Source organism: Chiloscyllium plagiosum, unplaced genomic scaffold (genome assembly GCF_037043375.1).
Source record: "Chiloscyllium plagiosum isolate Xiang-an unplaced genomic scaffold, Cpla_swu_hap1 HiC_scaffold_25, whole genome shotgun sequence".
In the NCBI taxonomy this organism is placed as follows: domain Eukaryota; kingdom Metazoa; phylum Chordata; class Chondrichthyes; order Orectolobiformes; family Hemiscylliidae; genus Chiloscyllium; species Chiloscyllium plagiosum.
The window spans coordinates 44,453,668-44,477,462 of record NW_028270163.1 but is presented as its reverse complement, the minus strand read 5'-3'; the positions used below and the strand labels follow the sequence as shown (position 1 = coordinate 44,477,462).

The 23,795-nt window shown below is 40.4% G+C and overlaps 1 protein-coding gene and 1 long non-coding RNA gene across 15 annotated transcripts in view; one reads left to right on the top strand and one right to left on the bottom strand.

Moving 5' to 3' along the window:
* The window catches only part of LOC148145331 (uncharacterized), a 205,874-nt gene that overhangs the window by 120,351 nt on the left and 61,728 nt on the right, over window positions 1–23,795 (bottom strand). The gene's annotated exons all lie outside the window — the stretch shown is intronic.
* LOC122562210 (inward rectifier potassium channel 16-like) overlaps window positions 1–23,795 on the top strand; it is a 137,203-nt gene that overhangs the window by 70,274 nt on the left and 43,134 nt on the right. For 11 of the 12 annotated variants that reach the window (XM_043714904.2, XM_043714899.2, XM_043714905.2 and 8 more), the window contains exon 2: window positions 21,795–21,885. The gene's annotated coding sequence lies outside the window, so the exon portion shown is untranslated. Of the gene's footprint in view, window positions 1–5,255; window positions 5,555–21,794; window positions 21,886–23,795 lie in introns of those variants that run through there. The other variant, XM_088000678.1, reaches the window with a different exon arrangement.

The window sequence follows — 23,795 nt, the reverse complement described above, 5'->3', positions numbered from 1 at the left end:
AGCCTCCTGAATTCCAATTCCCAGTCAGTTTGAGTGAAATTTTGACAGTGAATACTGACAGCTTACCTCAGCAAAAGACGGAAGATTGCTGCTGTTGTTTTTTTGGCAGTGAGTACTTCGCTGCTTGTGAGTTGAAAATTCTGCTTGAATTTTCCATTCTTTATTGCTGCCTTTTTGTTATAACACTATTTTTGGAGGTGGGGGTGTTTATAGGTTTAACGTTATCATCCAAAGGAAAAGAAAACAATGTGGAGTAATAATTTCAATTTTGTTGATAATGTAAAATTGATTACGATAATGATGTTCATGATTCATGCATATCATTTCTCATTTCCAATAATAACTTAGTTGTTGACACTCTTTGCATTTTTAATAATGGCCACATTAATGTGTTTGCAGAAAAAGCTCTTTTTTTTATAGGAATGAATTTGTTTAAAAAAGGAATGAACAATCCCTTCATATGGAAAACTAAATAAACATGAACATTAATATCATACAAAGTGATTTAAACCTTTCAAGGTTAAAATTTCTGTAGCTTTCTTCATCCATTGTTGTCCAAGTACCTCTTTTATATGTCGATTGGACCTTCAAAGTGATATCCCACTCTTCCACAGTCTTTATCCTTCAAAATGTTTTGTTGTTGGATGTTGTGGAGCTTCTGCAGACTGTCAAAACACTTTCTATTTTCATTTGAGCGTTTGGCGTTTTATTTCTTTTCATCACTTACTTCAGGAGTTGATCTTCTGGCTGCCAGTGCCAGAACCACCTGACATTCGGGACCGATAAAGCCACAGATGTGGACACTGGGGAATAGTACAAATCGAGCCTGAGATCCAATATTAACCAAACTTGGGCAAGTTTAGAAGGATCTGGCCAAAGCTAGATTTGCAAGGTTTGGACTGAACTCGGGGTTTTTTTTTTAATTTCTCTTCTCTCCCAGTGGTGAAGTGGAAACTTGGAGTCAAGCCAAGAGTTCACTTTGTCGCTGGAGCTAATGGAGAGAACTGCGCTTTTAACAGTTTGAGCTTGTTTCTGCTTCTCGAGGGGAGTGGCCACTTGCTGCTGTGGATGAATTCATTTCATTTCCATGCAGATCACTTGTTGGAAACGTCCCCATTTTCAGACAGGTGTACATGCAAAATTCAAATCTCTGGGCAATTAGATCATGTGATTTACTTAGTAGTTAAAGCGTGTGGTGTAAAGTCAGAAGTAAAGGGAGAGAGTAGGGCAGCAAAGGCAAAAGAAATGAGGTAGTCCATATTTTGTCATGATTGAATGTCTCAAAGTGGAAGCGGGAAACCTGTCAACGTTTTAAAGTCCAGAGGGGTTTAATGCACTGTCTCAGACTGAATCTGACAGACTGCCAATTCAGCTATTCTGGAGGCCCCACATCCGCCCAGACTGTCAGAATCCACCCTTGAGCAGACAACACATCTCTGTTTGCATGACACATCAGAGATAAGAGGGAAGTTCTCAAGACAGCCCAGCTGAAGCAATGTGTTAAATACATTGACATCATTGGGCTCGATTACGTGGTTGCATGTGTTGACTGGTGTAAACAGGCAGGCCAGGATTTTGCGGGTGCCACCTACAACAGGATGAGGCAGGACAAAATAACAAAACAACTAAGCTGCTCCAAATTACTCTCTTTTTCAGAGCTTCTTAATTCTCAATAGAAACCAGTATTGAATTTTGCTATTATTGTACATTATTCTTTCAGAATTTTCTTTCCTTCAATTTTTTCATAGAATCGTAATAGCGGGGATGTTGGCCATTTGGCCCATCAAGTCCACACTGACTGTCCAGACAGCATTCCTCCCAGACCCAGCCCATCCCTGTAACCCTACATTTCCCATGGCTAATCCACCCAGCCAGCACATCCCTAAACACTAAGGGCAATTTAGCATAGCCAATCCACTCAGCTTGCACACCTGCGAGTAAACCCACAGGAAGAATGTGCAAACTTCATACACTCAGTCGCCCGAGGCTGGGATCGAACCTGGGTTCCTGATGCTGTTAGGCAGCAGCGCGAGCCACTGAACCACCATGCGTCCCTTTTTTTTCCAATTCATTCATGGGATGTGAGTGTCATTGGTTGGTCCATTGTTTATTGCCTATCCCTAGTTGCCTTTGAGAAGATGAAAGTGAGCTGCCTTCTTAAACCAGTGCAGTCCATGGTAGACCCCGGTGTGGAAAAGTTCCAAAGGATTTGGAAAACACTTTTATTTGAAAAGGGAAGGAGAGAAAAACACGGAGAGCTGTAGGCCAGTTTGCTTAACATCTGTTGCTGGAAAAATATTAGTCTATTAGGTAATAGCAGAGCATTTAGAAATACAGAATAAGAACAAGCAGAGCTTGAGATTTTCATGAATGGGTAAACCCACAATGTGTTTAGGGAAGAGTTTCCAGGATTTTGATGCAGTGACAGTGAAAGGATAGTGAGATATTTCCAAGTTAGGATGGTAAGTGGGTCAGAGAGGAACTTACAGGTGGTTGTGTTCCCAAGTATCTGCAGCCCCTGTGCTTTTAGTAGTATTTGCGTATTTCAAAGGTGCTTTCTAAGAAGGCTCAGTGAGTTCCTGTCGTGGACAGTGCACACTGTAGCCACTGAGTATTGGTGGTGGAGGGAATGATAGTTTGTGGACACGTTGTCAATCAAGCGGGCTGCTTCATCCTGCATGGCGGCAAATTTCTTGTGTGTTTTTGGAGCTGCACTCATCCAAACAAATGGGGAATATTCCATCACACAGCACAATCGAAGGCAAACTCTTTTATTGGAAAAATGAAGGGATCTGTATCCCATTCCAATAACTGTTCATCAGAACATGCATTACATTAACACAATGCTGTATTAGGCAACTGGCTACTTGCACTGTCAGGAAAGATTGAACCAACTAATGAATGATATTTGAGAGTGATATGATCACTAAACAGCAATATTGGTATGTCACAAGAATACAATCATCAGATAGCAGTCCTCGCACTGACCAGCAAAAAAAATCACTGGGACAGAAATAAAATCAATCAACAGTCCGAACTTATTTTTTAACAAGAAATAAACCAGAATTGAAATCATGCAACTGTGTGGAAAGACTGAACAGGATTGTGCTTTTCCTCCTCTGAAGAACAAGGGGGCGGCATGGTGGCACAGTGGTTAGCACTGCTGCCTCACAGCGCCTGAGACCTGGGTTCAATTCCTGCCTCAGGCGACTGACTGTGTGGAGTTTGCACATTCTCCCCGTGTCTGCGTGGGTTTCCTCCGGGTGCTCCGGTTTCCTCCCACAGTCCAAAGATGTGCAGGGTCAGGTGAATTGGCCATACTAAATTGCCCGTAGTGTTAGGTAAGGGGTAAATGTAGGGGTATGGGTGGGTTTCGCTTCGGCGGGTCGGTGTGGACTTGTTGGGCCGAAGGGCCTGTTTCCACACTAATATAATCTAATCTAATCTAATCTAACACAAGGTTAAAGAGGTATTAGAATTTTTTTAAAAATTAAGCAGAGTTAGATGTGAACTTTACACTAGTCAGGATACCCAGCATTAGGGTTATAAATCGTAGATAGTTGCTACTAAGTTTAATGAAGAATCCAGGAGAAACCTGTTTTACCCAAAAAAGTGGTGAGAATTCATGATGACATGGACTATTTGAAGTGAATAAAGGCTAATTCTAATTCTAAGAATGGCATCGATGCATTTAAAGTTAACGAGATATCAACATGAGGGAAAAGGAGTAGTCAAATTTAATTAGAAGAAATAGGACCTGAAGGAGTTTTGTGTGTTACACAAATATCAGTATGGGCCATTTGGATGAACTGAGCTGTTTCTTTGATGCAGTTTTCAATTTAGATAAGTTTTATTTGAGATTATTCAGATATTTGGTGAATGGGTCAGAAATTGACATCCCATTCTAAAATTCAAACAGTAAACAACTTGAAAAACCTTCTCAACCAATCACCAGATAAATACTAGCTACTCCCTACCAGGAAAACCTTAGATTTAACTGTTTCCACAAAACAGCCGATGATCACATGCATCCTTCAATCAGAATTGAGTGCTGGATATGCTTACAGCCGCAAACATAAATGTAATTGTATTCTGAGTGAGAAACCCAAGAAAACACGTTATACTTTGTGTTTTATATGTGTGTGTGTGTGTGTGCATTTCCACATTTATTTTAAATTCAGTAACTTAGTGTTCATTTTCTTTATTACATCGCCCCTTTTGTTTTTATTTAATGTGTCCAGGTAAATTTGCTTTCCATGCTTTTTTTTTAAACAGCAAAAACAAATTAATCAAATTAATCTGAGTTGACAGCCCATAAAGTGATTCTAGGCAAAACCATAAATTAGAATGTGATTTGGGGTTGATGATGCACTCCAATTCTTGTGGAGCCCTCTGGTTATGCAAGGCTTCGAGTGTACTAATGGATATGTTGTTGCTCCCTCTCCAAGGGAGAAGCATAGACATCACTGTGAAATTCAATCAGGCCAGCTGACCCCTTTAATCTTCTATGTTTTTTGGCTAGTCTAGTCAGGCCCAATGCAGACCCAGAAGAGGACCTTTGCCTTGCTTGGCCCATTCTCTCCCAGAAGGTCAAAACTCAGGGCATGTGGGGCTGAAGTGCAAACAAATTTTGAGCAGCAGCCACCTCAGAGAGTGAAAAAGGAGCCACAATCTAAAACACGTTGTCTATGTATGGAACACCATCCTCAAGACCACAAGACGTACGAGCAACCTGGGAGTCCAGGAGGCGATCTTAAACTTCTATAGATGGGACTGTTGCATGCCACACCCTGACTCTGCTAAACCCAGATGTAGGATGAATTGCCAAAGCACTTTCCTTGCCATTTTAACACAGTCATTAACTTATTAAGATAAAAGAAGCAAGTTTATGACTTTGTTAAAGGATTAACCCTTGGGGGATGGGCTTTGACCAGTGTTTTACTTGACAAAATAGACCAACGCTAAAAATATTTCTGGGGCAGTAACAAGCAGCTTGTCTTGAGTTTGTTCTAAGTGGAGATGGAGAAATAGGTTCTAATCAACTGGGTTTAAGTATAAATGTTTAAATTAAGGAAAAGGTTAAGTGACATACTATGAGAAATCTGTTATTTTCTGTCTGATGATTAACAGTGAGATGGTTGTTTAGTTTATGCTGGCAGTCATGTTAACTGCTATCTGCTAATATTTGTGTCTCAGGAAACCACAAAAAGGCTGATTTTCCTTTGTTATTTTTAGGTTAAAAAAACTCTTTTAGAAAAGACTTAGCCACGTGCACTCTTGTGTGACTTGTATTAAATATGAACCTGATTCCAAGGAAAAGGTTTACATTGGAAGGAGAAATGTGCAGGGCAATGCCTCAGTTTTGGTTCAGCAAATGGAACATAATGACCTTCTGTGATAAGGACGACCTGTTTGTGCAACTTAGATTCACCTACCTGGCCCTGGCACTGAGCAATCAGGATTGTGGAGGCACTATAAGGCTGGCACCAGTGCCACTTTCACATCAATATCACAAAGAAACCATAGTCATCCAATGACAGGTCAGCTTTAACAGGTAAAATCCATTTCTCTGAATTTTAATATAAAAGCAGAAGCTGGGATGTCAGTAGATGAAATAGAACACTGAAAATTACTTTGGCACAGAGCCTCCAGGAATTGAGGGATTTTGATGTTCAACAGTAGCTTATTAATCCAAAGGGTTAGGCCTGTTTTACAATTTGTGTCACACATAGGTGGATTCCATTGACAGAAGCTAAAAAGTCCTTTAGGGAAGTTACTACGTGGAAACAATGAAATGGGAAATTCTAGCTTTAGATTTTGTTACAGAACGATAATGCTGTTCAGCAAAATCTCAATAAAGACCACAGTCCCAGCAACAATGATTGGTATTGCCTCACCCTCTCTGAATGAAAGTTATAACACACATGGGTTGGGGAGTAGGGATTGATTTTGTTAGTCCTCAACCTACGGAGCAGTGATAAAATGCTTCATGTGAAGAAAGTAAAAAGAGGAGATATCAGCAAAATTGGTTTTATATGTTTCAGGTATACTTCCTGTCAATCAACTGGAAGACATTAGTGAACGAGATAGGTTTTTGGCAACAATCAGTGATAGTTTCTTGGATCATTATGACCAAAACTGGTTTTACATCTTGTACACTTTGAATTAAAATTCTACAAGTTACCTTGTTCAGATTTGACCTCCCGTCACCACAGCATTAAACTTGGATCTTTGGATTAGTAAACCAATGACTATTTGATTAGGTTAGATTCCCTACAGTATGGAAATAGGCTCTTCGGCCCAACAAGTTCACACCAACCCTCCGAAGAGTAACCGACCCAGATCCATTTCCCTCTGACTAATGCACCTAACACTATGGGTAATTTAGAATGGCCAATTCACCTAACCTGCACATCTTTGGACAGTGGGGGGAAACCAGAGCACCTGGAGGAAACCCACGCAGACACAGGAAGAATGTGCAAACTCCACACAGACAGTTGCCCGAGGCTGGAATCAAACCTGAGTCCCTGGTGCTGTGAGGCAGCAGTGCTAACCACTGAGCCACCGTGCCACCATCATCCCCTACCAACCAAAATGCTTTGTCATGGGTAAAATGAATGCTTTCCTGTAATAATAATCTTGCATTATCTAAATGTAATACAATTGAGGTAGGTGGACTCATATATTACTGTGCCTCATATATTACTGAGAAGTGACCCTGTGGCTTGAATTCATGAAGTAACTAGGCTTATTTGCATATTGATCTCCAAAGGTGACACTGCTCTAAAGGTGATAACAGTTCACAGCCTGAAACTCACCCTCTTGCACTCATTTCGAAATAACGTCTGTGGCTGTGGGCTTTGACTCTTCCCAACAAAACCGTGGCTAACAATATGTATTCCGATCTTCGAAAGGTCTGAAATTTCTTCAAAACCTCCGTCCTCTGTCGGACACTTTCTTCAATCCTTTCAAGTTAACTTTTGTCTCCTTAGATGAGTTTTCCAATACTGTGTCCTGGGTATAAATTAATTCCTGAGCCTTGTTGTGTCTGCTGTAGCTATTGCTTGTGAAGCTTACCTGCAGTGGTGATGTTGTGGCCATAACGGAGACATGGGTTTCACAGGGGCAGGAATGGTTGCTTGATGTTCCAGGTTTTAGAACATTTAAGAAGAACAGGGAGAGTGGAAAAAGAGGAGGGGGTGTAGTATTCTAATCAGAGAGTGCATCACAGCTACAGAAATGAAGGTTGTTGAGGAAGGTTTGTCTACTGAGTCAGTATGGGTGGAAGTTAGGAACAGCAAGGGAACAGCCACTGCATTGGGGGTTTTCTACAGACTACCTAATAGCAGTAGAGAGATTGAAGAACTCATAGGTGAGCAGCTTCTGGAAAAATGCAGAAGTAGCAGTGTTGTTGATATGGGTGATTTCAACTATCCCAACATCGACTGGAACCATTTAAGTGCAGATGGTTTGGATGGAACCGTTTTTGTCAGGTGTGTTCAGGAGGGTTTCCTTATTCAGTATGTAGACAGGCCGACGAGGGGAGAGGCCATTTTGGATTTGGTGATCGGCAATGAGCCAGGATAGGTGTCAGAACTCGCAGTGGGAGAACACTTTGGTGACAGTGATCACAACTGCCTCACAATTACCACAGCCTTGGAGAGGGAAGGGAGCAGTTATCGAGGGAAGATATTTAATTGGGGAAAAGGAAATTATGTTCGCTATCAGACAGGAGTTGGGAAGTACAGACTGGGAGCAATTTTTCCACAGAAAAGGCACAGCAGACATGTGGAGACTATTTATGGAGCAGTTGTTGCGAGTGATGCACGAATTTGTTCCTCTGAGACAGGTGAGAAGGGGTAAGATTAAGGAACCTTGAATGATCAGAACAGAGGAGCTTCTTGTCAAAAGGAAGAAGGCAGCTTATGTAAGGTGGAGAAAGCAAGGATCTAGCACAGCTTTAGAGGATTACAGGCTTGCTAGAAAGGAGCTCAGAAATGGACTGAGGAGAGCCAGGGGCACGATAAAAGCTTAGCAAGAAGGATTATGGAGAACCCAAAAGTTCATACGAGAGGAATAAGAATGATCAGGGAGAAGATAGGGCTGATCAGGGATAGTGGAGGGAACTTGTGTGTGGAGTCTGAGCAGATAGGGGAAGCCCTAAATGAGTCTTTTGCTTTGGTTTTCATCAAGGAAAGGGATCTTGTTGTGAATGAAAACTTTGAGGAGCTTGGATACAGTCTCGACCAGATCAAGATTGATGAAGTTGATGTGCTGGAAATTTTGGAAAACATTAAGATTGATTCGTCCCCAGGGCCAGACCACGTTTATCCTAGGCTGCTCCGGGAAGCGAGAAAGGAGGTTGCTAAGCCGCTGGCAAGGATATTTGCCTCCTCACTCTCCACGGGAGTCGTACTGGAGGATTGGAAGGAGGTGAATGTTGTTCCTCTTTTCAAAAAGGGTAATAGGGAAATCCCTGGCAATTACAGACCAGCCAGTCTTACTTCTGTGGTCAGCAAAGTTTTGGAAAGAATTCTGAGGGATAGGATTTATGATTATTTGAAAAAGCATAGCATGATCAAAGTCAGTCAGCATGGCTTTGTGAGGCTCAGGTCATACCTCACAAATCTTATTGAGTTCTTTGAGGAGGTGACAAGACAGGTTGACGATGGTAGAGCAGTGGATATGTTGTATATGGACTTCAGCAAGGTATTTGATAAGGTTCGCCATGGTAGGCTCATTCATAAAGTCAGGAAGTATGGGAGATTTGGCTATCTGGACTCAGAATTGGCTGGCTGACAGAAGGCAGAGAGTGGTTGTAGATGGAAAGTATTCTGCCTGGAGGTCAGTGTTGAGTGGGGTCCCACAGGACTGTTCTTGGGCCTCTACTCTTTGTAGTTTTTATAAATGACTTGGATGAGAAGGTTGAGGGGTGGGTTAGTAAATTTGCAAATGACACAAAGGTTGGAGGTGCCGTCAATGGTATTGAGGGCTACTGCAGGCTGCAGCGTGACATAGACAGGATGCAGAGCTGGGCTGAGAAATGGCAGATGGAGTTCAACCTGGATAAATGCGAAGTGATGCATTTTGGAAGGTCGAACTCAAATGCTGAATATATGATTAAAGATTCTTGGCAGTGTGGAGGAACAGAGGGATCTGGGTGTGCAATTACATAGATCCCTCAAAGTTGCCACCGAAGTGGATAGGGTTGTGAAGAAAGCATATGGTGTTTTGGCTTTCATTAACAGGGGGATCGAGTTTAAGAGCCGCGAGGTTTTGCTGCAGCTCTACAAGTCCCTGGTGAAACCACACTTGGAATGTTGTGTCCAGTTCTGGTCGCCCTACGATACGAAAGATACAGAGGCTTTGGATAGGGTGCAAAGAAGGTTTTACCAGGATGCTGCCTGGACTGGAGGGCTTGCCTTATGAAGAAAGATTGAATAAGCTCAGACTTTTCTCTCTGGAGAGAAGGAGGAAGAGAGGAGACCTGATCGAGGTATACTAGATAATGAGTGGAATAGATAGAGTCAATAGCCAGAGACCTTTCCCCAGGGCAGGATTGACTGGTATGGGCAGTCATAGTTTGAAGATACTAGGAGGAAGGTATAAAGGAGACATCAGAGATAGGTTCTTCAAGCAGAGAGTTGTGAATGCATGGAATGTGTTGCCAGCGGTGGTGGTGAAAGCAGAGTCGTTGGGGACATTTAAGTGACTGCTGAACATGCACATGGAGAGCAGTGAGTTGCGGGGTGCGTAGGTTAAATATTAGGATTAAACCTCGGCACAACATTGTGGGCCAAAGGGCCCATTCTGTGCTGTACTTTTCTATGTTCTCTATGTTCTATGTTAGTGATGGGATTTTAAACCATTTGTTCTCATGATTACAATTCTTAAAACTAGCTTCATACTCCAGGTTAATCATTACTGAGCTGGTATTCCCAGATTATCAGTCTGAAGTATTGGGTTATTAGCCCAATGATATTGTCACTGCTCCACCATCTCCCCTGAATGTCCTGCATTCTGATGTACCTTGAGCCAATGCTCCAGCTTAGCCTCCTCACTGCTATTTGTTTTGCCCTAGATGCTCTAAACAGTTCAGCCCCCAAGTCCTCCTTTCAAAGGAAGCAATCATGTCTTGTTCTAACTCAATCTCTTAATACTATGAATCAGCCAATGGCTAGTCTCTACACCTCCTCCACAAGTTGAATGTTATTTTTAGCCAGGAGTACTGAAGGCAATTCCAAATCTCTAAAGTGTATGACCTAGGCCAGTTTGCTTTAAAATGGCCATTCTAGACGTGCTTTTGGCTGACTCAGCAACGCAAGTAAGCATTCTATTGACTGGGAGAAGGTGATTTAATTTTTAATTGTCATACTATTATCTCTGAGATCCCTTCCATTTGCTCTCAGTCTGTCTCTTTCTCTCACAGCAACCTGATGAAGGACCAGCACTCCGAAAGCTAGTGATTCAAAATAAATCTACTGGATTATTACCTGGTGTTGTGTGATTTTTAACTTTGTCCACCCCAATCCAACATCAGCACCTCCAAATCAGCGATTATTTCATTTCTCAAAGTTCATTTGGGAAACTGCCTTCTTTATCTTAATTTATTATCTCGATGAAAGTATATTGTCACATTTAACAGCAGTCAGGTTAACAGTTCTGTTTTCATAGTTATAACTAAATTCTGCATTTAGAGCAATCCAGATTTATTCTCAGTTTCCAGAAAGTGGGAATTGAAAAGTCCAAAATCCTTCAATCATTAGTTCATGCCACATAGCCTCCAAAATCCAGTCCTTCTTTCCAGTGTGCAGTATCATCTCCTTTCTAGTCAGGACTGAATTTCACCTGTTGACATGTTCCCCTTGTGCAGATTTATCCAGCCCCCTCTTGCAGATCCATAGTTGTTTCACCAAACTCAATGGCTTTTCTCAGTCTTCAAACTGATTTACGTTACAATCTTTTGATTTAAAAAGAGATGCCAAACATAAGTTCCATAATGACTTTAAAGAAGAGCTTTTGAAAAACAGAAATGGAAAAAATAAAGCCTGCCATTGCTAGTTTTTTGATTGGTTCAAATGTTTTAGGTGTTCAGTTTGCTGGCTATTCTCCTTGCTGATGTTAACATCTGGCTGTGTCAATAAAAGTCGAATCTTATATTTTTGACTGTAAGTGTGAACTGTTTAATATCCATAAGTTCAATTCTAAAGCAACAGACTTTCAGAAATTTGCTAAGATTTTATTGGAAATCTGTAGTTTAGCACGAACACCAGATTCCACCCTTCCCTTCTGGATCCTCTCCATGTCCTGAAGCTACCATTCCAATGAGGAAGAAACTAACTCCTTTTGTTAAATCAACCTACTCAGGCATGGATCAGGTGGGACTAGAACCTGGGCCGCTTAGCTCAGGGATCGGGACACTACCGCTGCACAAGAACCCTAAAACACCCAACTCTTTTTAATAAGGAGAAGTATTAGAAAAACCAACTGAGTGATTTTCCATCACCAAAATCACCATGGCTTTTTTTTTTTGCAAACTACTAATCACCACCAGTAAAGAAGAACTCAACCCTTAGACACAAAGTCCAGTGAATATCATCAGTTGTCGTTCTACTCTTGTTCTTGTTTACCATTAAAAAAACCACAGCATTTCTAACATGATCTCATTCATACTCAGCTACTCTCTCACCTACTCAATCTCGTTCATCAAACTGAAACACCATTCATTCAGAACCCTTAGCTCCTCAGGTGTCCGTAAGCAGGATGCACTCCCAGTCAGGCACAGGTCAGGTGATCTCATGATGTTACATTCTTCTCAGCTCATTGAATATGCATGAACTAATACAATGCCATATCTTAAATGCAGGAAGTTCAGAAGGCCATAGGGAACTGTTCGTCATTCACTCACCCACCCTCCCCTGGAGATATTAGGAGAGGTAACGGCCTTGTGATATTATTGATAGACTATTAATCCAGAAACACAGTTAATGATCTGGGAACCTGAGTTTGATTATTACCATGGTAGAGAATGGAATTTATTTTCAATAAAAATCTTGAATTAAAAGTCTAAATGATGACCATGAAACCATTGTTGATTGTTGGAAAAGCTCATCCCCTTTAGGGAGGAAAACTGTATCTCTAAATATGACTCCAGACCTACAGCAACATGGTTGACTCTTCACTGCCCTCTGGGCAATTAGGGATGGGCAATAAATGCCTCCCTAGCCAGTGAAATACTGTGAGTGAATAAAACAAAAAACAAGTCAGAAAATAGTTCCATAATTTGGTGATATGTCTGAAGACATTATCCCATGAGCCTCTGGGGAAAAGGGAAGTACCGTTACCATCAGATGGCAATAGGAGGCCATCCCAACTGACAAAGGAAGCCTGCATCAAGGTGGTTAGTGCCTGTGTATGGCTCATGAAGCAATGCAATGAGAAGATGAATGAATGTCAGTGAAATTAAGTGTCGTTGTTGTGATGATGCTAATCCTTTAATAAGTTGCTGTTAACCATGGGGTTTTTTTTCCAGAGAGGTTGTAACAGCAGAAATTTGGAAAAGTCAGGCTTTTGATGAGTTTTAGGGCCTATCCCTACCTACTCCATCAATATTACTAAGTGTGAGTTTCCCTTCAGCATAGGGTCCAATACATCATAGGACTTGGTTGTGAAGTTGCTGTATATGTAATGGCTTCGTCGTCACATCCTTAAGATGCAGATTCTTGGGCCAGAGAAGACATTTGCACAGGGTTCACATACTCTAAATCCTAGTCCCCTCCACTTCCCCACACTGTCAGTACTACCACAACCCCAGTGTTGTTGACTGTGAATTTACTTCAGATCAGAGTTGAATAAATTATGGCACTTGGTTCGGATGTTGGTGCTATGAATGGTTAGAGCTTGTTAAACCTTGATGCTACAGTGAGCACTTCATTTCAGCACACAGTCCTTGATGAAGTGCTTGTTCAGCTTGCTTTTCTAATTTCTCCTTCGCTTCACAAACATTTGGGTTTAAGTCATGTAAGTATTCATGCAAACAAACCTTAGACCCCTCCTTTTAATGTTGCACATTAGACTCTGTATTGACCTGACAGTAAAACATGATGCTGGTAAATTTTTCTTTCAATTTCTTCACACTGAATCTTTCTCCAAAACTACACTTTATCCTTGACCTTCATAAGTGTAAACAACAGCACCTTGCAGGATCAGTTACGAATGATACTTTTATGAGACGGATGTACTGGGCAGTCTGCATCCTTTACAGTATAACAGTCGGAGCAAAGAAACACCTTGTTAATGTAGGAACCATGCTACTGAAGAAGTGTATACTCACCACAGCCTCCAGAAGAAGACTGCCTTATGAGAGGTACACACCTCAAGTACTTGGAGTTGGGTTTGGAAACACAAATACTTCTTGCTTTTAACCAACTTGACTGCACCCGTGAATATAATTTCAATGGGCTTTGGTGTTAATGGGTATTCAAGCAGTTACATATAGTTACATATTTGCTCTGCGTCACTATTTCCCAGACAGTATGGCAGATCATCGTGAATAGAAGATTTTCTGACTATCATGATCTGGAAGGTGGACTTAATACTGAAATATTATGAATTAGAACTTTAACCCAATGCTCAGGATATGAATGATGGCCTCCAACCCTATATAGTTCCTGTCTCAGCTTTCAAAAGATTTCATCTACTGTGTTCATAAAGTAAGGAATCTGCATCTTATATGAATATTAAGACAGAAATAAGTTTGGACATGAGTAGTACAATAACTAGGGGCAGTAAGGATGGATACTGCATTTGAAGACTGCTCCACTGCACTCATATACTCCTATGGATGCCAGTAACTTTTCCTGGCATCACTGTCACTCTACGTTTCTTACATGGAAAACCTTCTACAATTCCAATAATTACAGCATGGGACTGACCGAAGTGCTAAGACTGGTGCATTTGTCAATAATATAGAGCAAACTGTAACCAATAGCAAAGCCAGGTTTGCTATCACTGAAGGTCAAAGGCCAGATGACTATAACAGTGGCATCATTGCACCATGATGATCTGCCATACTGTCTGGGAAATAATGGCGCAGATCAAGTATGTAACTTTATTTAGGTTGGTTTTCCATAGCAAAGGGTTTCAGGAAATGACCCATAATTACGTTGAGAATGACAGGAAGTTGATCCTCAGTTTATCTAAACAATAATGGAGAGCTGTTGCGAGCTACCATACCCTACTGAACAATTAATGTTGGGATGTTTCAGATAAGCAACCCCACGTGCGGTGGCTCCAGATTAATTTATAAATAATATTGTAACTTACAGTGGTAATTGTTTGCAAGGCCACATCCATGTTGAGAAAACTTGAATTGAACTGATTCCCTACAAGCACCTCTTTTATGCAACTGCTTCAAATGCCTAAAAACAATTACTTCCAATTTTAGTTAGGCATTTTTCAGGCATCCTTGAGTCACAGGATGATGGCTGCCAGCATTGGACACCTTCATTCTTGTTCTCTCCTAGCACTGTGCCTCCAAGGTTTGTGTCACCACCAAGTTGATGCCATTTTGATCCAGCACAGGACAAAAGGGTTAGAGAGCAATTAGCATGTTCTTGCTGCCTGGTGTTCAATGTGTAACTATACTGAGAAATACCCGCGTAATCAATAATCCCTCAGGTAATAATGGCTTGAGCTATTAAGCAGAGGTATCTGTTTTAATTAGTTCCAAGGAATTAAAATTTAAGAATATAAAACGTGAGGGTCCACAAGCAACATTAGTTTGTTTTCTTAGATCAACTGCTTCTGGCTTCAGAAATGTGTCCAGTTTCACCAAGTCAATTTATACAGTCTACCTCAATGGCCTTTTGTGCAACATGGTCGTTCTACAAATCTCATTAACTTCAAAATGAATATTTTATCTTCTTGCTCTTATATTTCTACTTTAGTCTTCTTGTAGTTGGACAGTTCACCATAATGAATAACACATCACAATTAGCTACACCAACTTGCTTGGTACAATTACAGGAGTTCTAAATCTCTGCTTTTGCAATTGAAAGACAATGTGGCTGTGCGTCTAGTATGCAGAACTTTTTCTTCTCTTTAAAATACCACAAGTCATTAAGCATGTGAATGTAATTGAAAACAGCAACAATTTGCATTTATGAAGCACCATAATTGTAGTAAAACATTCAAGAGCTTTACATGGACTTTATGAAGCAAACATTGACTCGTTTTCCAATCTACCGGAAATGTGCAAACATGCACAAACAGTTCTGCTTTTGTTTCTGTTCAATACTGTCCCCAGTATCTTTTTGCTGTGGTATAAAGCCATGTGATTTGTTCACCATGACCGCACCACAATACAGTACTCCATCTAGTGGCTGAGCCAAGAATGGTCAAAGTTGGCTGTTGACCAATGGCAACCGACTCTAGTGATGGGCAACACAATTGACTTGAAACTGATGCTCTCGAGCAATGAAGTCTTCATTCTTGTGCTGCCCGGCCATCAGTGAGAAATGCCCTGAACTGGCTTCCCAAAAAAAGCCTCTTACTTCCTCCAACAGAATTAGAGTATTAGTTCATTCTAACCGGAGAAGGACCATGGACCATAAGATCAACAGAATGAGACCATTCAGCCTATTGAGTTTGCTCCGCCATTCGATAATGGCTGATATGTTTCTCAACATCTGCCTCATTCTTCTGCCTCTTCCCCATAACCCTTGATACCTTTACTAATCAAGAACCCATCTATCTCTGACTCAAGCCACACTTGGCCTCCACAGCCCTCTGCAGCAATGAGTTCCACACTCTGGCTGAAGAAATTCCTCCTCCTCATCTCAGTTTTAAATAGTCGTTCCTCACCCTGAGGCTGTACCCTCATGTTCTAGTTCCTTCTCTTAGTGGAAACATTTTCTTCATGTCCATTCTATCCAACCCTCTCAGTATTCCGTAAATTTCAATGATGTTGCAACTTCATCCTTCTAAACTCCATTGAGTAAGACCCAGAGTCCTCAACTGCTCCTCATATGACATGCCCTTGATCCCCAATGATCATTCTTGTAAACTTCCTCTGGATCCCCCTCCAAGGCCAGCACATTCTTCCTTCGATATAAAGCTCAAAACTGCTCACAATACTCCAAATGTGGTCTGACCAGAGCCTTATACAGCCTTAGTGGCACATCTCTGCTTTTGTATTCTAGCCCTTTGAAATGATTGTGAACATTGAGTTTGCCTTCCTAACTGCCAGGTGAACCTGCATGTTAATCTTAAGAGAATCCTGAACTAGGATTCCCAAATCCCTTTGTGCTAGAGATTTCTGAAGCCTTTCCCCATTTTAAAAGTAATTTACATCTGTACTCTTCCTACCAAAATGCATAACCTCACACTTCCCCACACCGTATTCCATCTACCACGTGTTTGCCCACTCACCTAGCCAGCCAAGTCCATCTGCAGCCTCTCCACTTCCTCAACACTATCTGCCCCTCCACCTGTCTTTGTGTTACTTGCAAACCTCACAACAATGCCCTCAGTTCCTTTATCAAGCTCATTAATGTATAACATGAATAGCTTTGACTGTTCAAACTAAGTTTCAACAGTGGCTTCTGAAAACTGTGAATGGAAATTCCATTTAACATCAAAATAATTATCCAAAATCTGTTTTATAGAAGTGAGAAAGATTTGATGAGGATAAATTTTTAGTTAGACCACAAATGGAGAACTTTGAGCAGTTGTAGGAAACACATGTTCAGCAGCATATATTAGCCTTTGAGGACTGCAATGTAGTCTGCATCATGAGGAGAAATTTCACAAATAATGGTTATAGTTCCTGGCATTTATAATATTGGTGGATATTTGGTAGAAGTTTATAAGACACTAAATGTAGCAGAAAGGGTAGGCAGAAATGATTTCTGCTGGCTGGGCAATTGACAAATACGGGCATTGTCTAAAAAGTTGGAGATCCTTCAGGAGTAAAAGGTGCTATGATATTGTGGGGACAGGTGAATCATTTCACCTCTTTTCAATCCTTTAGTTTGGCTAAAGCAAAGATTTTCATTCTTTTTAGCTCATAACTGTGTTCCACTTTAAATAAAAAGCAGCACAATGCAAGGTGAAGGAGCTAATTACAAGGTTTTCTTGAGGAGAAAAGAAAAGATTTTTGTTGCTTACCTGAGAAAAAAAAGTTAAATGTAGCATCAAACTTCCACAAACATGGATATATAGCTTGTAAGGAAAAGGATGTCTATTTCATAAAGGAAAATCATGAATAGGTAATTTTCCTGTAGTTCTTGAGATGTTAGCTTTTAGTCTGAGAACATAGTTGTTTTGTTGATGACTTGTGTTTTCAACAGCAGCAAACATTGTAGAATCCTTGAGTTCTGATTCAATGGATAATTCTGGTCGCTTTATCATCAGACACTGTTTACCAGAGGCTGAGAGAAAACTCAGTAAGAGAGAGTAAAGATTTTGAACTCTGTTTTGCAAACAGCAATTGATGCTTGATTATTTGTACATTTTCATGAACCTACAATATTGAGAGATATTGGCCGAAGCTGGCCATCTGGAATTAGATTGCAGATGAGCTGTAATTTCATTGAATGGTGGACCTGGCAAGAGGGTATGAATGGTCTTCTCCTGTTCCTATGATTAACTAAACAAGGTCAAGGCTAAAGCTAATTGCAGTATTTTGAGATTCATGTTGTCATGAACAGAATGTACATTGTCTCTTACTATCCAAGATAAGTGTGGAAAACAGTAAGCCCTTTCTTACTTTGATGATTTATTCTTATATGTTTGCCCTTCTTAAATGTATTTGATGCTTTAAAGTTGAATTGTGGATATTATTATGATAAGGGTAAAATTAACTATTAAATTGCAACTTCCATGATTTGACTTTTGCAACTGGGACTTTATGTGGACAAAAGTGGCTTTGAAGAAAAGAAAAACAGACTTAAAATGAGCATGGTGATCGATTGACCAGGTTCAGCTAAGCTTCATGGAGCCATCAACAAACAAGACCCAGTCTGCACTGAAATTAGTGTGTCAGATTTATATTTCTGATATGCCACCATTGTAAAATTTTCAGATATTGGGATGAAAGACTCATTGTAGATTATCCAGCTTGAAAAAATCAATTAAGACAACAGGAAAATATACAATAGGACCACAGCTTTTGGGAAAAGCAGAGGAAAAATTGATTTGCAACAGCAGAATTGGAAGACTCTCTCTCCCCAGTTTTCTCTCAGCCTCTGGTAAACATTGTCTGATGATAAAGCGACCAGAATTATCCATTGAATAAGAACTCAAGGATTCTACAATGTTTGCTGCTGTTGAAAACACAAGTCAATAATTATGATCTCCGATTAAGAGCTAACATCTCCAGAACTACAAGAAAATTACCTATTCATGATTTTCCTTTATGAAATAGACATCCTTTTCCTTACAAGCTATATACTCATGTTTGTGGGAGTTTGATGCTACATTTTACTCTTTTTCTCAGGTAAGCAACAAAAATCTTTTCTTTTCTCCTCAAGAAAACCTTGTAATTGGCTCCTTCACCTTGAATTGTGCTGCTTTTTATTTAAAGTGGAACACAGTTATGAGCTAAAAAGAATGAAAATCTTTGCTATAGCCAAGATAAAGGATTGAAAAGAGATGAAATGATTCACCTCTCCCCACAATATCATAGCACCTTTTAAGTTGAATAGTTCACAGCAGTTAGTGAGATCTTTTGCAGCAGAATATCCAGGAGGATGGTTTTAAGGAGAACTTTGAAAACTAGAACAGGTTAATTACTTTGCCTGCTTCATGTTTAAACAGTTGGTTCTGAGTTTAATTCACAGGCTGGCTGAACTGAAGGCTATTTTAGCTTTGACAGATTTGCCAGAAAAAAAAACACGTAGCTCATTTTAAACAGACAAAAATACAATTGTCTCATCATGGAACTTTTTATGAGTTCAAGATTTTTTCCAGATAAGTTATGGCATTCATGTTGACTCTAGTTAGGTCAGAGAGGCTGCTGTGATAGGTTTGAAAGTTGATAAAAATTATTTTCTTTTCTACCTGCCACCTTTTTGTGTTGGCCCGTCCTTAAAAAAAGAGGAGTTTGAATTCCCCGAGTGACTATGAATGTTCATATTTAGTTAGGCACTTACCTGCGATGTTATACAGTCTGTAGAGCGAATGTCAAAAATCAAAATATTTATGGCGGCCATTTTAATAGCTAGATTGCGTCTAAGCTTTAAATTATTGACTGCAACATCACAATATACTGGCCCTGGCAACAAAATGACAAAACGGTACACTACAAAAGGCAGCAGTTGGCCAATGAAGTCTTCACCAGCTTCTTCTTGTGCAATAATTATACAGTTTTCAAATACAAAGTTCTGTGATTTAAATCTGACTTAGAATTTAGTTTTATCTTGATTACTGGAGTGTGAGCTTTAAGTTAATCTAACTCGTCATGTATTTCAGTGACTAATTACTATATCTTTTAAAAAAAAGGAAGAATTCAACTTAATTTAGTCCTCAGGATATGACTCACAAAAGAACTAATTCATTTTTGGACACAGATACAGATCAGAAACCTACAATTTTTTGAAGGATGCATTAACATTGAGAGTTTGGGAAATGAAGTTATATTCTCACAATGTTGTGGATTACTATGTTTGAATTTATCACAGCTGTCAGAGTTTTTAGATCAGACTGTTGGATATGGTTTGACCTGGAGCCACCCAACTTTAGTGGACTCTTTTGATGAAAATATTTTTTTTTTAAGTTTATGCAGTTACAGAACCTAAACCATTCAAGGAAAAGCCTTAAGTCTTTGTAGTAATATTGATTTAACATATCATGGCGGAAATGGTTCGACTGAGTGTCCTCTTCACTTGCTTTATTGCTAACACTGGGTACCTGTTTAATACAGATAATAAGTTGGTTAAGATTACAATGAATGGACTGGACCTCCAGCTGTTCCACTCATTCTGAGACTCTTACGTAATGAGCGGTGTATATTTCTGAGAGCAAATGTTCGTACAGTGAACGTAAGCAACAGGTTATGCAATAGATTTGTAACTTTGCAAAACCTCAAAAGCAATGACAACTATTTTTTTCAATTTCAAACTGAGTTCTGCGATGTTAATTCCACCATACCAAACCTACTCCAAATTATATCATTATATAGTCAACAATTGGTGAACAGTGAGTTGTTAGAATTTTGAGAGTATCAGTTTTTTTGCAATCTGTGCTGTCTAATTAGCCAGGCTTTCATCATGTTGCTCATCTGGCAGCAATTCATGTTAAAATAAACAAAGTATGATAACAAATGTGCTAAACCTGTTGATATAAATAAAACCTTCAAAGGATTCTTCAAAATAGCTGTAATACAAGAAATGATCAAACAGGATAGTTAAAAGATATAAATTTTAGCAAGACACTAAATGATCTGATCAATATAACAATAAATGTCTTACAATGCCTCTCACAGTATGTCAAAACATACATTGTTTTATAAGGTCAAATATAATGTAGTTCATAAATTATGTGTGCGTGCCTTTGCAGAACTATAAAGTTTAACCATCACTATGTAAACACCAAATGCTGAGTGGCTGATTGCAAAATGCATGATCTGGTTATATACTTTTCCCAATTTTAAGTCATTGTCAAAAATTTACAACTGGCCCCTTTTCTTCAGTGAGTTCCACACTTGTCTGCCAAGAGACTGTAGACACAGCAGTAGACGTTGATCTGTGTTACATCCATTTTATGGTCAGAAAATGGTGGCAAAGGAGATCAAATTTCAGAGATGAACACCCCAATGGCTAGCCACTGCCTGGAATAACAAATAGGTAAGGTCTGCTTGGCAGGAGTCCTCCAATTGTGGCATTAGGCCCAGGACAGTGACAAATCTGAGACGGGTGCCTCTTTGAACTGCCCACAGTAGAGTAGGGATTGCTCAGTTTCCATACAAGCCCAAGGAGGCAGCCCTTAACATCACCTCTGATACTTACATGATGTAGATCCAGGAAGAACTGGAAGCGTCCTCCTATTTCACAGCTCGACCCAAGGCCATATTTTGACTTGTGGGAGTTTGCTGGGCATTAATTGCTTGCTGTGTTTTCTCCAGCAAAACAAAGACAACACTTCAAAAGTAATTTATTGACTGTAAACTGCTTTGTAATAGTAAAATACTCAGGTGTTAACCTTTCTTTTACTGTGTTTTTGTTACCTTGTAAAGCAAACAGATGGGAAATTATGAGCGCTGAAGCAAACATAAATTTGCAGAAATTGCAGTCAATGCAGGACATACGTTAGTGTAAAATTTATGTACACAGGTACAGTGTTGGACTATAGCATGTAAATTATTGAAGCTACACTTAAGAACGTCTGCCTAACAACCTTTGAGCGCATCATCCGCCGTCATTTCTGCTACCTCCAAACGGACCCCACCACCAAGGATATATTTCCCTCCACTCCCCTATCAGCATTCCGTACGGAACCAACCTTTGAGATGTCCTGATGCTGTGAAAAGTATCTACTGAAGGCAAATTATTTCATTCCTTGTTATTGGCCTATAGGGTCTCTTTAGCAGATACTGGTAGAATAGTTAGAACTAAGAAGAAAATGAGGTTGCAGGAAATGGCACCCATCATCCAGGCTGCCCTGCTGAGGTGAAAGACTTCTTAATGTCAACACACACCCTAAACCAACTATAGGTTAGTGCATTCTAGATTCAGATTGATACACACAGGCATGTAGAACTCCTTCTCTTACTTATACCTGTCCTCTTCTTCCAGATATATCCGGAATTGAGGGATTCCTACAGGCAGCCCATGGTATTTCATTCCAGTGGTTCAAAGGGAAGATTCATTGCCTGGCAGAAATAAGGTAAGGTGAAATTCAAATGAATAGTTCTCCATCAGAAAATAACTAATGGAAATAGAGATACTTATCAAGCAAAACTAACTTGTCAATGATTGTACCTTTGAACTGCATTTCATCTTCATGAGATGATGCCGGAAGGCAAGTATGCCTGTTTAGACAGGTGCACATTATCTTTAGAGAGAACGAAATGAAATAACTGGGCACTGGAATTGTGACGAGTTCCCATCATCACTACAAATTAAACTTAGTTGAAGTAAGTCCAGCGCTCAATGAAGTCAACGGGCTTCCTGCTTTATGGGTAAGAAGAAGACTTGTGACAGAGTTAAATAGGCGGCCACAGAGTTTGTGGGCGGCACAGTGGCACAGTGGTAAGCACTGCTGCCTCGCAGTGCCAGAGACCCGGGTTCAATTCCCGCCTCAGGTGACTGACTGTGTGGAGTTTGCACGTTCTCCCCGTGTCTGCGTGGGTTTCCTCCGGGTGCTCCGGTTTCCTCCCACAGTCCAAAGATGTGCAGGTCAGGTGAATTGGCCATGCTAAATTGCCCGTAGTGTTAGGTAAGGGGTAAATGTAGGGGTATGGGTGGGTTACGCTTCGGCGGGTCGGTGTGGACTTGTTGGGCCGAAGGGCCTGTTTCCACACTGTAAAGTAATCTAATCTAAATCAGACTCGAAACATTAACTCTGTCGCTCTCATCACAGATGTTGCCAGACCTGCTGGGCTCAACAATACTTTGTATTTTGATTCACAATTTATGAATTGTGTCTAATCTCTTGCAGTCGTAGTTTATGTGCAACTGTTCTGCTGCTGATCTTAGGTCTATGACTGAGAAATGAGATAATATGCCCATGCTACAAACATCCTTGGATCTGCAGTACGCAATGCTAACCTACATCACTTTGTAAGGTTGACAACGTTTTTTGTTTGCTTTTGTTTTAATATTGAGGGCATGAGTTATTTTATGCATTTATGGGATATGGAGATTGTTGGCTGGCTAGCATTTATTGCCAATCCCCAGTTACCCTTGAGAAGGTGGTGGTGATCTGCCTTCTTGAACCTCTGCAGTCCATTGCCTGTAAGTAGAATCACAATGCTGTTATGGAGGAAGTGCCTAGATTTTGACCCAGTGACACTAAAGGAAATGATGATATATTTCCAAGTCAGGATGGTGAGTGGCTTGGAGGGGACCTTAAAGGAGGTGGCGTTCCCATGTATCTGCTGCAGGTCCTTTCGGACAGCAGTGGCTCTGGGTGTGGTAGCTGCAGTCAAAGGAGCCTTGGTGAGTTTCTGAAGTGCACCTTATAGATGGTACTCATTGCTACTACTGAGCATTGGTGGTGTTGGACGTGAATGTTTCTGGTCATGTCTATCAGGTGGCTGCTTTGCCCTGAACATTATCAAAGTTCTTGAGTTTTGTTGGAACCTCACTCATCCAGGCAGGTGGGAGTACTTCATTCAAGTGCTAGTTTGTGCGTTGCAGTTCATGAACAGGCTTTGGGGAGTCATGGCAGGATGATAGTGTACAAAGACATATTCAAGAATTCCACAATACCCACTGAACCAAAACTGTGCCACTCCACCTCCTGCCTCACCCTATATCTTAATGTGGTATAAGGTGTAATCATTAGTGAACCAGATGAATTTTCCCCCAGTTATCAACATAGTCATCTTAATTCCAGACCTTTTATTGAATTCAAATGCCATTCTGTGCTGTGGTGGGATTCAAATGCAGCTTCCCAGCACATTAGACAGAAAACAGAAATTGCTGGAAAAGTTCAGCGTCTGTGGAGAAAAATCAGAATTAGTATTTCAGGCCCACTGACACTTCCTCAGAATGTGTTCTGCTTTCTCTTCACTGCTGCTGCCTGACCTGCTGAATTTTTCCAGCAATTTCTGTTTTTGTTTCTGATTTATA